The 14,732-nt window shown below is 40.5% G+C and overlaps 1 protein-coding gene across 2 annotated transcripts in view; it reads left to right on the top strand.

Moving 5' to 3' along the window:
* The first annotated feature begins 831 nt into the window (after window positions 1-831).
* Window positions 832-14,732, top strand: part of B4GALT4 (beta-1,4-galactosyltransferase 4) — a 52,082-nt gene continuing 38,181 nt past the window's right edge. For both annotated transcript variants that reach the window (XM_020783836.3, XM_020783835.3), the window contains exon 1: window positions 832-9,906. The gene's annotated coding sequence lies outside the window, so the exon portion shown is untranslated. The remainder of the gene's footprint in view (window positions 9,907-14,732) is intronic.

The following is a 14,732-nucleotide window of genomic DNA, read 5'->3' as shown; positions in this document are numbered from 1 at the left end:
CTTAAAAAATTCATAATTTTACAGTGGGCAGTAAAAGAAATGTAGTGTAAGGTCTGTTATTGATTACCTTTGACACATGTTTTTAAAAGAGTTCATCAGATTTTCTTAGCACTTGTTTCAACAGTCTGTATGCCCTGTGAGATCTGCCTATTTTGGTGATGATTATTAAGGTCTGATCAGTATCTCTCCGTGTCAGAAAAAGTGTATTACAGCTATAACCTCTTAGAATAACAAAGTGAAGCATAAAAACAGATTTTTCCACATGGTGTTTGCAGCATTCTTGAAAGGTTATGTTCATCCCAGGAAAAACTGGTATGTACTTTTTAGCCTGGTGCTTAGCCTGGTGCTTGTATGTGGCAACTCTCACACTCATCTTTCAGATATTCAGCCAGACAGGGCTTCAGGACTCCATAAATGCCAGCCCTCACAATGCAGGAGTGTCGCTTACTTCTAGTTGAAGAATATTGCTTAAAACTCTATACGGTGATTCCTGAAAAATCAAAACGGATTTTAACAAACAAACACAATTATCAAATATAGCATGCCACTGACACCACCCTTTCACAAATAATTACATACCTTTACCATAAAAAAAGCTGACCACCGAAGAATTGATGCTTTTGAATTGTGGTGCTGGAGGAGGCTCTTGAGAGTCCCCTGGACTGCAAAGAGAACAAACCTATCAATTTTGAAAGAAATCAACCCTGAGTGCTCACTGGAAGGACAGGTCCTGAAGCTGAGGCTCCAACACTTTGGCCATTTCATGAGAAGAGAAGACTCCCTGCAAAATACCCTGATGTTGGGAAAGTGTGAAGGCAAGAGGAAAAGGGGACGACAGAGGACAAGATGTTTGGACAGTATCATTGAACCTACCAACATGAATTTGACCAAACTCCGGAAGGCAGTGGAAGACAGGTGGGCCTGGCGTGCTCTGGTCCATGAGGTCACAAAGTGTTGGACACGACTTAACAACTAAACAACAATTTCAGAATTTCCTGCTGAGACAGTCTTCCACAAAATTTATTCCAGTGTCCACCTGTTTTTTGGGACAGATGGATTTTGAGTATCTGTGCTACACATCTCTGTCTCTTGTAACAGCATAAAGTATTCTGTATTGTTTTGTAATCTTTGAAACCATCCCACACACCCACACAAAACCAGCAATATATGGGAAAAGAACAAATCAAAGGCTTTTTTAACCGGTGTTACAGGATTCCTTATATTATGCCACCTTCCAGAGCTTTCAGGCTCTTTCAGAAGTTCTCATGATATTGGTGGAATATTCTCAATGTCAGAATCTGTGCTCATTTCAGCCATCCACACTCTCCCAAAGAGCCACAGGCCTCCCCTGGAGGATGGGTTGTGGGGTGGGCCTTCCACCTGGGATTGGGGTCAAGGTGGTGAGGATGGGGAACAAGGTTGGGTGGGGGTTGAGTTTTGGGGTGGGGGTAAACTTTGGGGGGGTCAAAGTGGGTTGGGGTTCAGGGTAGCTGCTCTACTACTCACTCGTATGTGTTCAGGAAAGTTAAATGCTTCACTTTTCAAATTTGTCTGGCTCAGGAATAGACTTTATTGTACCATGAAAAATATCACAGTATAGTAAGAATCAGGATTGTACCTTATAAGTATTATCTCTCTCACACTAGGAACTGCTTTAAAGATATATAGGACATATGTTTCTAGGAGTGTGGGATAGTTAGCCATGTTACCCTATTGGCACAAAGACAATGAATAATCTTGTAGTGCCTTAAACACTAACAAACTTTATTTGGCATAGGTCTTGTAGATTGCTGTACACTTCCTCGAATGCCGGGGGCTACACTTAAGGAATGCTTTTACCCAATAAATCTTCTTAGTGTTTGAAACGCTAGGAGACTCTTTACAGGTTTTCATGCAAAGAGATTAATATGGCTAACTCCACCCGCCTGGCCATCAGATGTATGTGGCTAACCTTGAAGGCTGTTGCTAATGAAAGAAGAGTGTATAGGAGAACTAGAGAAGCATAGCAATTCCTTGGAACATCAGGTCTGTGACTTGCCTGCTTGTGTGTACATAGAAAAGGGCTGCTGGTCATGAAGAGTCAGACACGACTAAATGACTAAACAACAACAAAAATAACCAAGTATTATAGGTGAGATATTTAATTGCCATTAAACTGAATGCAATTTATGATGACCCTACTAGGTATTAATCTGATTTGATTTAATCATTGTGAGCTGCCTTGGGTCCTCTCACCAGGAGAAAGTCAGCCTAGTAATGAAAGAAACAAACAAAATAAATAGCCCTTCAGAATTTCAGGCCAGGAATTTTAGAGATGCTAAAGATTGGACCTTGGATCGTACTGTGTTTCCTCCCAAAAAAGACAGGGTCTTATATATATTTTTACTCCAAAAATGCATTAGGGCTTTTTTTCAGATTTTTTTTTCATGTACAACAATCTGCATTTATTCAAATACAGTCATGTCATCTTCTGATTGCTGCACAATGGTGCAAAAACAAAAACAATCCTGTTTTTGGGAAAACGGTATATCCAAGAGTTTTCTATCAAGTAGATGTCATCTGTATCATCATTCTTTCTCAGAAACTGATCTGCCAAGTTATCAGACAGCTGTATATGTCATATTATGAAGAACTCCCAAAGAGAAAATACATAACTATCTGAATACTTGGCAGTACATTCCTACACATTCCTTATTAGAAGTCAAACACCATCAAGTTGACTGTGGTTTATTACTCACAGATAAGTGGACGTGGGGTTGCACCAATATCAGATTATGCCTGAAGTCAATGAAATGTAAGAAAGATTCAGATAATGAAGTGGGTAAAACTGGGGTGGGATGGGGTGGGCATAGTAGCTCATAAGCAAGATACATGCTTTGCATACATACCCTGTTTCCCCGAAAACAAGACCTAACCTGAAAATAAGCCCTAGTATGATTTTTCAGGATGCTCGTAATATAAGCCCTACCCCCAAAATAAGCCCCAGTTAAGTGAAACCCCGCCCTCCACCATTGTGCAGCAACCAGAAGAAGATGGCATGAATGTATTTGAATAAATGTAGATTGTTGTACATTAAAAAAATTAGAATATCTCCTGAAAATAAGTGCTAATGCGTTTTTTGGGGAGCAAAAATTAATATAAGACCAGGTCTTATTTTCAGGGAAACAGGGTATTTTCTAATGTTTAAAGTATCATAGACAGTGCTGGCCCTGCCATTGGATGAGGTTGGGTGAGGCAGTCATCAGAGGCAACAGGCTGCTGCAACAGCAAATTTACCACTGCCACCACTACCTATCTTGCCTACCTGCTTATCTAGATGAGAGCTGTGAGCAGCTCCAGAGCTGTCTCTCTTTCTTCAATTAATTCTATGTTTCTTTTATTTATTTTTTTCTTGGGCTGCCTTCTTTTGCTTTGGAAAGACTGCTGCCATCACTTCTATAGCATGTGCAAGGCAGGATTCTTTCTATCCAGCAGAGCATGGGGACTGGCTGTTTTCACACAACAGTAGGGTGGGCACAAGCATAAGAACTGTAGCAAGAGAGTTTGGGCTGCAGAAAGGAAACATAATTTGGTAATGCCAACCTTACCAGAGCATTTGATGGCAAGAAGGGGGGTGGGGGAAGGAGCCTTGAAATGTGTTTGGAAGAATATAAATTCCACATCTGTATAATGTCAACCATTGTCTGCCAAGGCAGTGGTACAACAAATGCCAGGAAAATTATGAAATGGTGTTACATTGTTTACTGTACAAAATAGTCACACACTTCACTAATTCATCTGTTGTTTAAAAATGTCCTACTAAATTTATAGAAGCCCAGAACAATTTACAACACTTACAAAAAGAAAAATACACACATATAATAAAACAACAACTCTTTTAGACAACACTGGGCTACATCCAACATCACAAGAACTGACATCTGTCATGCTATGGATCTCTTGCCCTCCTTCCTCTTGCATTCACCTATTCACCCATGAAGGTATTCTGTGTAGTTTGTCAGTCTCCCATGGAAATTCTGTGTGTGCGTGCTTGCATGTGCATGAATGCATGTTTGCACATGAAACTTGGGGAAGGAATTCGTCAGCAATGTCTGTTTCACACGTGAAGAGACACCTCAGATACCACCACCAATGCCCATCATGTCCATACAATGCGTTATTTGATACCTGCAGGTGCCTTTAGCCAGCCACCTTTTATTTTCCATGGACTTGTATGGTCCCTTCTTTATTTCTTCTTTCTGAACCATGGGCAACTAAAAGTATTAAAGGTACTCCCACATCCCATACCAAAGGACAGAATTTTGTGTGTTTACTGATTCTCAAAGGCATAGAGTGGATTCCATATGGATTCCACTAACTTTCCCTACCCACATTCTTGTTTAACTACTGCTTGAATCTAAGCAGTAGCTAAACAGGAATCAGAAGTCTTTACTTACAAGGCTGGAAAACAATCATAATGTCTAACTAACCTGGTAGCATTTTGTTTTTTGTTACTCTTTTATCTTCTTTAACCTTTCCCTGAACTCTCATCAATATATTCTCTCTACATCACTCTTTCCCCTCAAAAGCTAAGCATCCCCTCCCTAACTCTGTACTCTCTCCATCTGTCTGTCCTCTCCCTTTTTTTAACCCACCTTCATCATCATCATTCAGTCGTGTCTGACTCTTCATGACCCCATGGACCAGAGCATGCCAGGCTCTCCTATCCTCCACTGCCTCCCGGAGTTGGGTCAAATTCATGTTGGTTGCTTCGATGATACTGTCCAACCATCTCATCCTCTGTCGTCCCCTTCTCCTCTTGCCTTCACACTTTCCCAACATCAGGGTGTTTTCCAAGAAGTCTTCTCTTCTCATGAGATGGCTAAAGTATTGGAGCCTCAGCTTCAGGATCTGTCCTTCCAGGGTTGGTTTCCTTAGAATGGATAGGTTTGTTCTCCATGCAGTCCAGGGGACTCTCAAGAACCTCCTCCAGCACCACAGTTCAAAAGCATCAATTCTTCGGTGGTCAGCTTTCTTTATGGTCCAGCTCTCACTTCCATACATCATGACAGGAAAAACCATAGCTTTGACTATGCGGACTTTTGTTGGCAAAGTGATGTCTCTGCTTTTTAAAATGTTGTCAAAGTTTGTCATCACTTTCCTCCCAAGAAGCAGGCATCTTTTAATTTCGGGGCTGCTGTCTCCATCTGCAGTGATCATGGAGCCCAAGAAAGTAAAATCTGTCACTGCCCCCATATCTTCCCCTTCTATTTGCCAGGAGGTGATGGGACTAGTGGCCATGATCTTTGTTTTTTTTTTATGTTGAGCTTCAGACCGTTTTTTGCACTCTCCTCTTTCACTCTCATTACAAGGTTCCTTAAATCCTCTTCACTTTCTGCCATCAGAGTGGTATCATCTGCATATCGGAGGTTGTTGATATTTCTTCCGGCAATCTTAATTCCGGCTTGGGATTCCTCCAGTCCAGCCTTTCGCATGATGTATTCTGCATATAAGTTAAATAAGCAGGGGGACAATATACATCCTTGTCGTACTCCTTTCCCAATTTTGAACCAATCAGTTGTTCCGTATCCAGTTCTAACTGTTGCTTCCTGTCCGACGTATAGGTTTCTCAGGAAATAAATAAGGTGGTGAGGCACTCCCATTTCTTTAAGGACTTGCCATAGTTTGCTGTGGTCCACACAGTCAAAGGCTTTTGCATTGTCAATGAAGCAGAAGTAGATTTTTTTCTGGAACTCTCTGGCTTTCTCTATAATCCAGCGGATGTTAGCAATTTGGTCTCTAGTTCCTCTGCCCCTTTGGAATCCAGCTTGTACTTCTGGGAGTTCTCAGTCCACATACTCCTGAAGCATACCTTGGAGGATTTTGAGCATAACCCACCTTCACAGCATTTCAAAAGCTCTGACAGAGAAAGCTAGAGATAGGGAAGACACTAGTGTGGTTCATCACATTTTATCCTCCTCCCCCTTTAATATCCTAGCTTCAACCTCTTCTCATCATGGAAGTGTTATCACATAAAATCTGTGATGGTCATCCCAATCTGTATTACATGCCAACTGTTGAAGCAGTGATAACTTCCAGCATTTATCATTATTCTTAACGATGACGAAACAAATAAAGGCTTACATGCATTTGAAGCAGTTGAACTTATTTTCAAATATACGGGTGAGCTATAGCATTCAAAAAACTCTTCTTGGATAAGTTCATATCTGACACATACAAGATAACATCTATATAAGAAATGCTATCACATACTTCCTAAAACAAATTTATCAATATGTGAGTTTTGACATGAAATAAAACTGGATTTTTCAGTGGGTATATGTAAATGTGTAAACATCCCCTGAGAAATTTCACTGATGCAGATTTTTTTTGTATTTTCGCTCGTATTTTTTTCTGATTATTTATTTAAGTATATCTATCCATTCTCCTCAAATCACATTTTAGTATATATTAGAAAAATATGTCCATTCCAATACTGCTTTTGCAACTCCAGCCTTCTCTGGGCACTCCCAGATTCATGAAGGGGGGGTGGCTGGATATTTTTTGTTAGTCTTTGTGGCCCCCAAGTAATCTTTGAGGCAGAAAACTGGTCCCCATGACCAGCAAAGCGATCCACCTATTTTAAAGCATCTGTTTTAGAAACTGTAGTTGTATGGAAAATTATTGGATATTGGATAAATCAGTTAGTTAGCACCACCTAGTGTTTGATATTAAACACAATGCCTGTAGCTTTGGAAAAGATCCAAATACTGTAGGTCTAAACTAGAGCATTCTGTGTTGGGGGTCTAAAATATCCTCATATCAACCTGCATGAAATGGTTTTTATATGGAAACAAACGTGTACTTGTATTAAATCACCTTAAAGTGAGGAATACAAAGTATTATTTTTTGGATAGTGAAAAACAGATTCCTCGGTATAAAGCATGGATTAACTGTTTTCAAAGATAGAAAAAGGTAGTTCTTTGGATTACACCTTCCACGACATCCCAGAAAGCATAATTTAGTGGCCATCCTAGTTGGGGTGCTCTGGGACTTGCACTTCAAAAAGTAACTTCCCAACTTTGACTATTTTTGTCAAATGTTTAGACATGACGTTTACTTTAGTATGTGCAATATGTATAAAACAAAACATTAGCTAAGCATTATGTTCAGTTCCCTTCTATTGTTTTTCATTAGTAAATTTCAAATGTAGCAAAACAGACATTAGCTAAAAATTGCATTTGCTAGAAATCAGGAGTAACTCTGTGCTATGTCCTTCTAATTACGTATAAGAACATAGTGGCAGAAACCCTATAGAAAGTAGAGCAGGCCCATTGAAGCCATGGAATTTACAAAGTCACTGACTGAGCAAATCACTAATTCAGTGGGCCTACTCCAATTGTGATTTACTATTGGATTTCAGTCAATATATGTACAAACATTCAAGTGCTCTGGCAACTAGAAAGTCCCAGTGGAAGTAACAAAACTATTCCAGATACTGTTTCATGAAAATCTAGGAAAGTCTACAAATATGACAGCTGCTTTTTGTCACATATCTTGACTTTCAATTCATCACATAAAATTGTTATATAAACGAAAACCAAATTTCTTTTCTCTGGGTAATCTACAACCTGTCTTTTACAGAATCTCACCTTTAATCAGACTTGTAACTAGGACAAAGTGAGGGGAGCTTTACCCAGAGTAGCAAAATGTACTGCTGAAAGGTTGCAAACCTGCTTATTGGTACCCGCTGGTAGAAGGATACAAACCAACTCACCACAAGGATATGTACCACTTCCAGCTATTCTTCCTCAAGCAGAAGAAAAGACAAAAACAGGTAGGCTAAAATAGGAACCAATCTTGCCATTATGCATGGGACTTTTGAATTTTTCACCACAACCCCCAGAATTCACCAGGAAGTCCTCCAGTTGCCCTGTTCCACACCGGAAGAGGAAAATGAAGCCATTTGACTAGGAAAGTCCCAGTCCATGGAAAGGGTAAAGCGAGAACTGTAGCAGACACCCAGACAGGGCAATCCAAGTTCATAACCTAAGAAGCAGTCCGAATAGTCAAAGAAAGTCCAGGTAATCCAGAGCAAGGGATTTAAGTATACAGGAGGAAGGCAGATATACTGTGTCCAGCAAATTAAAGAGATCAATGAAGGCTGTTTTCTAGTTGTGCTTCTGAAGCCTCACATAGCTGCAGGTGTTCAACTGGCAAGGGAAGAACCCACCCACTTTGAACACTTGGAAGGAAGAGCCCACTTGTGAAATGACCACTTACTCACAAGAAGATCTCCCCTACAGCTGAGCACTCCACTTGGGGCCCTCAAACTGGACTTGTACCTTTAGCTTTCCTCACTCCTAAGGGCTGGGAGGTTATTCCATCACACCCTCAGACTCAGCTCCTGAGCTCCCATCATCCATAGACTGAAGCTCATGCCCTAGGTTTTCAAGGGTCAGGAATTGGTGGATTCAGGCTTCTAGTTCCTGGATGTCCCAGGATCTCCAGGGTCAAGTATGTTTTCCAACTCCATCAGGCTTTGGAGTCTGCAGTTCTTGAAGCTCTTCATTGGAAGACTACTCTATTGAGGCCATGACACCAGTTATTAGCAAGAAATCAAAGTCCTCCAAAGTATTTTCAACCACTCACAAATGTCAGCCTTGGAAAGACTCTTTATTGACCTCAGTTTTGGCTGTGAAGAAGGTGGTAGTGGCTAGGAGTTGTTGAAGCTGCAGGGTAACCACTAATAAGTTTTTCTCCCCTGAGATGCACCCTGAACAGAACCTAATCAGCAGAGAAATTACCCACAATGACAAGATTTTCAGCCCCATAATTTGGCAGAAACACTCAAGCCAAATTGTGAGATTGGGAGCCCTCAAATTGGCAGGAGGCAGAGCAGTGCTTTCACTTCCATGCCATTCCAGTGCCACTTTTTCAGACCATTAGAAAAGTGTCCCACCGTGGGAAGTCATGAGGAATCACTGCAACTTGCAGATGTACATGAGGGAACATGTTCCAACAGAGGTGGTCTCCATATTGAGTGCATACAGTAAAAGTGACAGCGCTTTATTTAGTAAATACTGTACAACATAATCCTGCTTTTGTTGTATTTAGTCAATTTGCTTTTGGCAACCGTAATAAGGTTTTTGCAGTATGTGACCTGTTCAAGGGATACTATTGCCACTTGGAGTAAGATTCCATGGCCAAGCAAAGATTTGAAATCAAGTCTTCAGCCTCCAGTGGGGTGTCACGGATAGAGTGATGCAGTAAGACTCAGGAGATCTAAAGTGATGGAGTAAGACTCAGGAGATCTGGATTCAAACCCCTGCTCAGTCGTTAGCTGTCTCTCACACTGCCTGGGCTGTAACACTTGCTGCATGGGAAGAATTTTAGCGAGTAAAGCTTTACTGCCTCTCTCCGCAAGGAAAGGGTATTTATCATGCTACTGTTAAGAATACAAAAACCCTGTAAGAAACAATGGCAACACTACATATTGCTGAAACACTATATGTATGTGTAAAATATGTAAACATTTATAATTTAATGGGTGCTGGAGAGGGGTTCTAATTCAAAGTAGCAGTTTTGAATAAAGAATCAAGGGAAAGAGATGAGAAAACGATTGTGTGCAGGAGGTATAACACGAGCGCTTTCGTGGAAAACTACACGTAACAGACACGTCGAAACCGAAATTAGGTTAGTAAGTAGAACGCCTTTTATCTGTTCCTGGGTCTCGTTACTAGGCAACCGGAGCTAGGCCAAGACTGGTGACGCTCTAGCTGCCGGGAAGAATCTTTATGGTGGTCACAAGCGGCCGCTCCGTCCTTGTCTCTCTGATTGGCGGGGGATTCAGGCTGATTATCGACTCCCGAGCCGAAGGGGAAATAACGGGAAGAGGAACTTGGTTCGGGCAACGCCTATGTGCAGGTAAAAAGCGGAATAATGTGGAAGGGGGTTGGAAAACTGGAGCAGTTAAGCAGCCGCTATGTTTATGTCTCCAAGGAGGAGCGGTGTGGCTTCTTTGGGAACGGGACGATGATGTCCTGGAGCAGTAGCTGCAAATTGTAAATGTTTACTCAAGAGGAAGTCCTTCTGTACCCCCGTGCACGGCACGCTTGCATGAGTCTGAGCCCCACTGAGGACGGAGAGACTTGAGATCCGGACTGACAAACATGGGTGGCATCTCACTGTTGAGACGATTGAGGCTGCAGTCGTTTGCCAGCGTCCCTGGGGCAATACTGTACGTTCCATTGAACTAAATGGGACTTACTTTTGAGTAGACGCGTGCAGGAGTGTCCTGTGAAGCTCTGTTCTGTGCACATACAAGCGGGAATGAAATCTGCCAAGCATGGAAAAAATTACCGGTGGTTATACATGCAAATAAGTGTGTTATATATAAACAATTCTATGCACATTTACCTGAAAGTTCGGTGAGAAAAATGGGGCATGATTTTGAGTAACTAGACACAGTAATTAATAATGTGCCATCAAGTCGTTTGTGAGTTACGGTGATCTGTATAGGTTTTTCTAGGTCAGAAGTAGTCAAAGAGGCTTACCACTTCCTCCTTCTACTGATATTCTGAGACCTTGCAGTTTGCCCAAGACTGCATAGGTGGGAGCGCAGGTAACCCCATCAGTCTCCCTCCCTGGGTGATATTGAGTGGTACCTCTCCTGGGAAGCCTAGTGAAGATTTTAGTGTTTGGTTTGATGTAAATAGTGTGGTCTGATATTTTCAGTTTGAGGTATTTAAATGCATATTGTCCAGTACAGTAGTTCTTAACCTTTTCTTTACCACCGAGCTCCTTTAAATGTCTTTTGTTGATGTGGGCCACCAAGAACTGCCTCAAGATTTAAGATCCTAAAATGCATCAAATATTTATTCAAAGTTTCTCATGAAGCATCTCATTGACAGATATTTCTTGCTCTAGTGGCAACACCTTTTAAGATTATTGGAAGAAGATTCATTTTGCTTTGAACGGGATGCATCCTCATCAACAGAGTCAGTTCTTTCACGTTTAGAATTCAGCCAGTGATCTACTCTGAGGCTCAGCCAATATATATCATTACAAAACTCACTGCAATAATATGGAAAAGTCACTTTACTCGACAATAACCAAATGGTTTTATTAGTAGAAATTGAAGAAAAAAACATGATAATGAAGTCTCTCTAAACACTCACTCACACTGACACTGACTGACTCAGACTCTCTCTTCCTGTGGCTGCTAATTGTCTATACAGTGGCAAGAAATGTCATCTGCTCTCAGCCACTTGGTGTCATTCACATGCATGTTCCCACTGTATTCAGAAATATCAGTTATCTGCTATCAATTATTTTCAGAGCTGATTTTTAATTTTGTTTGTTTTAATGGAGGCGATAGGTTAGAAAAGCCAAATTTTACACAAGCAAGGGAAATTAATATTTTGTTCTGTGCTTCCTTTTCTTTCATGCATGCATGCAGGCATTCTGTTTTAACTGCAAGAGATCATAACATTTCTTCAAGCCTTTGAGGACCACCTGTGAGGACATCATGGCCCCTGGGGGTCCGTGGACTAGAGGTTAAGAACCTATGGTCTAGTATACCAGTGTGACACTAAGTACTGTATTGCCATTCAGAATTATAAAGAGGAACAAGGCAGGGACCCCAATTGCAGAGAGAACATTCTCCCAAGAAAATCTATTGACTGGAGTGGCAGTGAAATTGCTTCTAAAATACCTGGTTAATAAGTGCATATTTCAGGTGTTCAGTCTTGCTGAATGCAAGGTTCCCCAACCATTGTATTACTGTTGTTCCATAAAACGCATTATTCTGCATAGCTTGGTGGCTTAGGCATCTGGCTGTGGAGCCAGAGGTTGGGAATTCAGTTCTCCAGTGTGCCTCCTTGACAGGGGCTGGACTCATTGATCCATAGAGTCCCTTCCAGCTCTCCATTTCTAAGGTGGTTATTGCATAGATTATTTCTGCATCTTCTCTTTTTTCTAGTAAGCCTGATTGACTTAACCCTGATTGACTTAATATTCCAGCACATGATAGTTTGGAGTTTTGTTTTGTTTTTGTAATGAACACGGCTGGTTAAATGTACACGTTTAAGATTAAAGAGAAACTATGAAACAATGATGTTTTGGAACAGTGAAGATTCTTTTGTAAAATGAGTAATCTATAAAAATAAGGAAGTGATTGGCAACTTATGAAGTTAAACACTCTGGTCTTGTTTATATAATATAACACACACACACACACACACACACATTCTGACTAGACAAAACAGTTTTCGATCTGTGGTAGAACACAGTGTGTGCTGTTTTCTTGAGAAAGTTCAGAAAAATAGAATGATCTCATTTGTATGAAGAGTGGCAGACAAAGTCCAGATCTTGCTGAACTGTAATTCTGATTAGTTATAGCCGGTGTAACCAATAGCAAGGCACAAAGGTATGTCAGCATGTGGAAGGTTGCAGTTTCTCCTGCTCGCCCCCATATATGCCTGTTTACTTTGCCTGGGTAGTCATACTTTTGATTATTGTCATTATAGTGTATCCCTATTCTGCGTGCACATCCAAAGAAATGACAGACAGACAGATGGGTTAATCTATACAACTACGTACAGTACTCATTCCCATTTGGCTCCTACCACCTGGATAACCACCTAAACCAGGGATGGGCAACTTCCTAGGCTTGTTACCTCTGCCAAAACATTGCTGTTTTTTCTCACATCAAAATCTCAGCAGCACACGGGGAGCCTGTACTGTTTCCCAGCAGAATCACACTCATAACAACTCTAACAGTACAATGTTTCAGGGAAGCAAAGTCCATGCCTCTCCACATGTTATGATACTTGACAATAGAATAGTAAGATTTAACAGAGGCAAGGATCCAGGGACCATGTGTGGTCTTCTGAAACTTATGGTGCCCATCTAGGCTAAACAAATAAATTATGCTATTTTTAGTACGGGAGGAGGCGAAGTGCAGCCCTACGGTCAGAGGTGCCACCAAGGCCATTTTTGGTGGCTCAGTCTTATTCTGGCAAAAGGAGTTACAGCTCCTGAAACTTGGTGACACACCTTTTAAATTGATTAAAGCAGCTCCCTGTATCATTTAGCATCCCAAAATATCAATGCCAGAGTCATCCACACTTGATTTAGTGTGTCACCCATACCCAGGATCTTTGGCTTGTTGCTGCCAAACAAGCCAGAATTTGTAAACAAAGATCCAGTCCTGGCTTATGGTCCTGGCTTTTAAAGGAGGCAAGAATTAGTTGAAACAGATTTGTTTCAGTACCTGTTAATTTATGTGGAAATGTATGTGATACTTGACCCTAATTCTTACAAAATCTAATGGTTTGTATTAGTAAATGAAAGTTTCTAACTCATGATAGTTTGGAAGTCTCTGTTCTAGAAAAGCAACTTAAATCATTAAAAACAATAAACGGAAATGTTTATTACTGTTTAATTCATAGAAGTAGCTTGCATATTTGTACTGGCTAGTTCTATAGTCGCTAATTCACAGAGCTGCCATAAAAAGTCAGAATTTACTCGCTGGCACATAACAGCAACAAAGTCCTCTATTTTCTCTCTCTCTTTTACATTGTCCTATTGTTTCCTTTCACCATTTGTTTTTATTTCATTTTCAAGCATCGAAATCCTTAGATAAATTTAGAATCCTGACATGGATAGTTAATTTACGGATTGATGTGTTATGGAAGGACCACTGTTCTGGATTTTAGAAGAATACTGCAGCTGAACACTTTACAGTATTTAGTGCCTGAAATGAGGACTTTGAGAAGTATAACACTCGAATAATAAAGAGATAGAAGAATGAAGTTAACTGATGCATTTGTGGGAATGTATTTTTCACAAGTGAAAAAAAAAAGAATTTCAAACAAGCAGTTGCTATTATTATGGTCCTCTTTCAGGAAGCTATCTGGAACTAAGCCCCATCCCTGTCCTTTAGTAATCCCCATAATCAAAGTCACTCACTGATGGGTGGCCAAAAATGGATAGCTTTTAAATGGAAGAGCAGGTGAAACTCTGAGGAGTAACATCTAACTTGTTTTAAAACTGTCGGTGAAGAAGAGTTCACCAACCATTGTGGCAGTTGTTCCATTTTCAAATGGTTCTTACTCTCAAGAAGTTCTTAATGTTCAGACAGAATCTCGTTTCTCATTATTTAAATCTGTTTTCGGGGGTCCTACATTTTAGAGCTACAGAAAGACCAGCTTGTTCTATCTGCCACATAAAGCCATTCAACTATTTGAAGCTGGCTGTTGTATTGCCTTGCAGTCTTCTCTTCTTCAGGCTAAACATAGCCAGATCCCCTCAACTGTTTATTTCTAGATGCTTTACTATCCTGGTTACCCTCCTTTGGACAGCTTGTCAATATAATTCCTAATGATTTCTGACTAAAGCAGAATGGTGCTATTGCTTCACTCTATCTGAACATTATACAAATTCTCCCTTATAGGCCAGTTCTTTACGTTACGTGGAACTGCCCCAGAATGAAGCATTCTCAAATTGGTTTGTCATATCTAATAACAAGACAGACCACTGAGAACTGTTATTTTCTTGAGAAACTGAAATACAGATAATAAAATTAGAGTCTATCGGTTCTTCTTGTAGTAAACTTCTGAAGTGATAGTTGGCCAGAATATTGAGCAAAAAAACCCTTTTCTTAGACGTAAGGGGAAATATTAATAATACTAGATTTTGAATGACAATGGAACTCTTTTACTATAGTGCAGAAGCAGGTGAAACCTTTA

The sequence above is a fragment of the Pogona vitticeps genome, chromosome 3 (genome assembly GCF_051106095.1).
Source record: "Pogona vitticeps strain Pit_001003342236 chromosome 3, PviZW2.1, whole genome shotgun sequence".
In the NCBI taxonomy this organism is placed as follows: Eukaryota; Metazoa; Chordata; class Lepidosauria; order Squamata; family Agamidae; genus Pogona; species Pogona vitticeps.
Note: the sequence above shows the minus strand (reverse complement) of the source record. Positions and strands in the feature narration are given on the sequence as shown.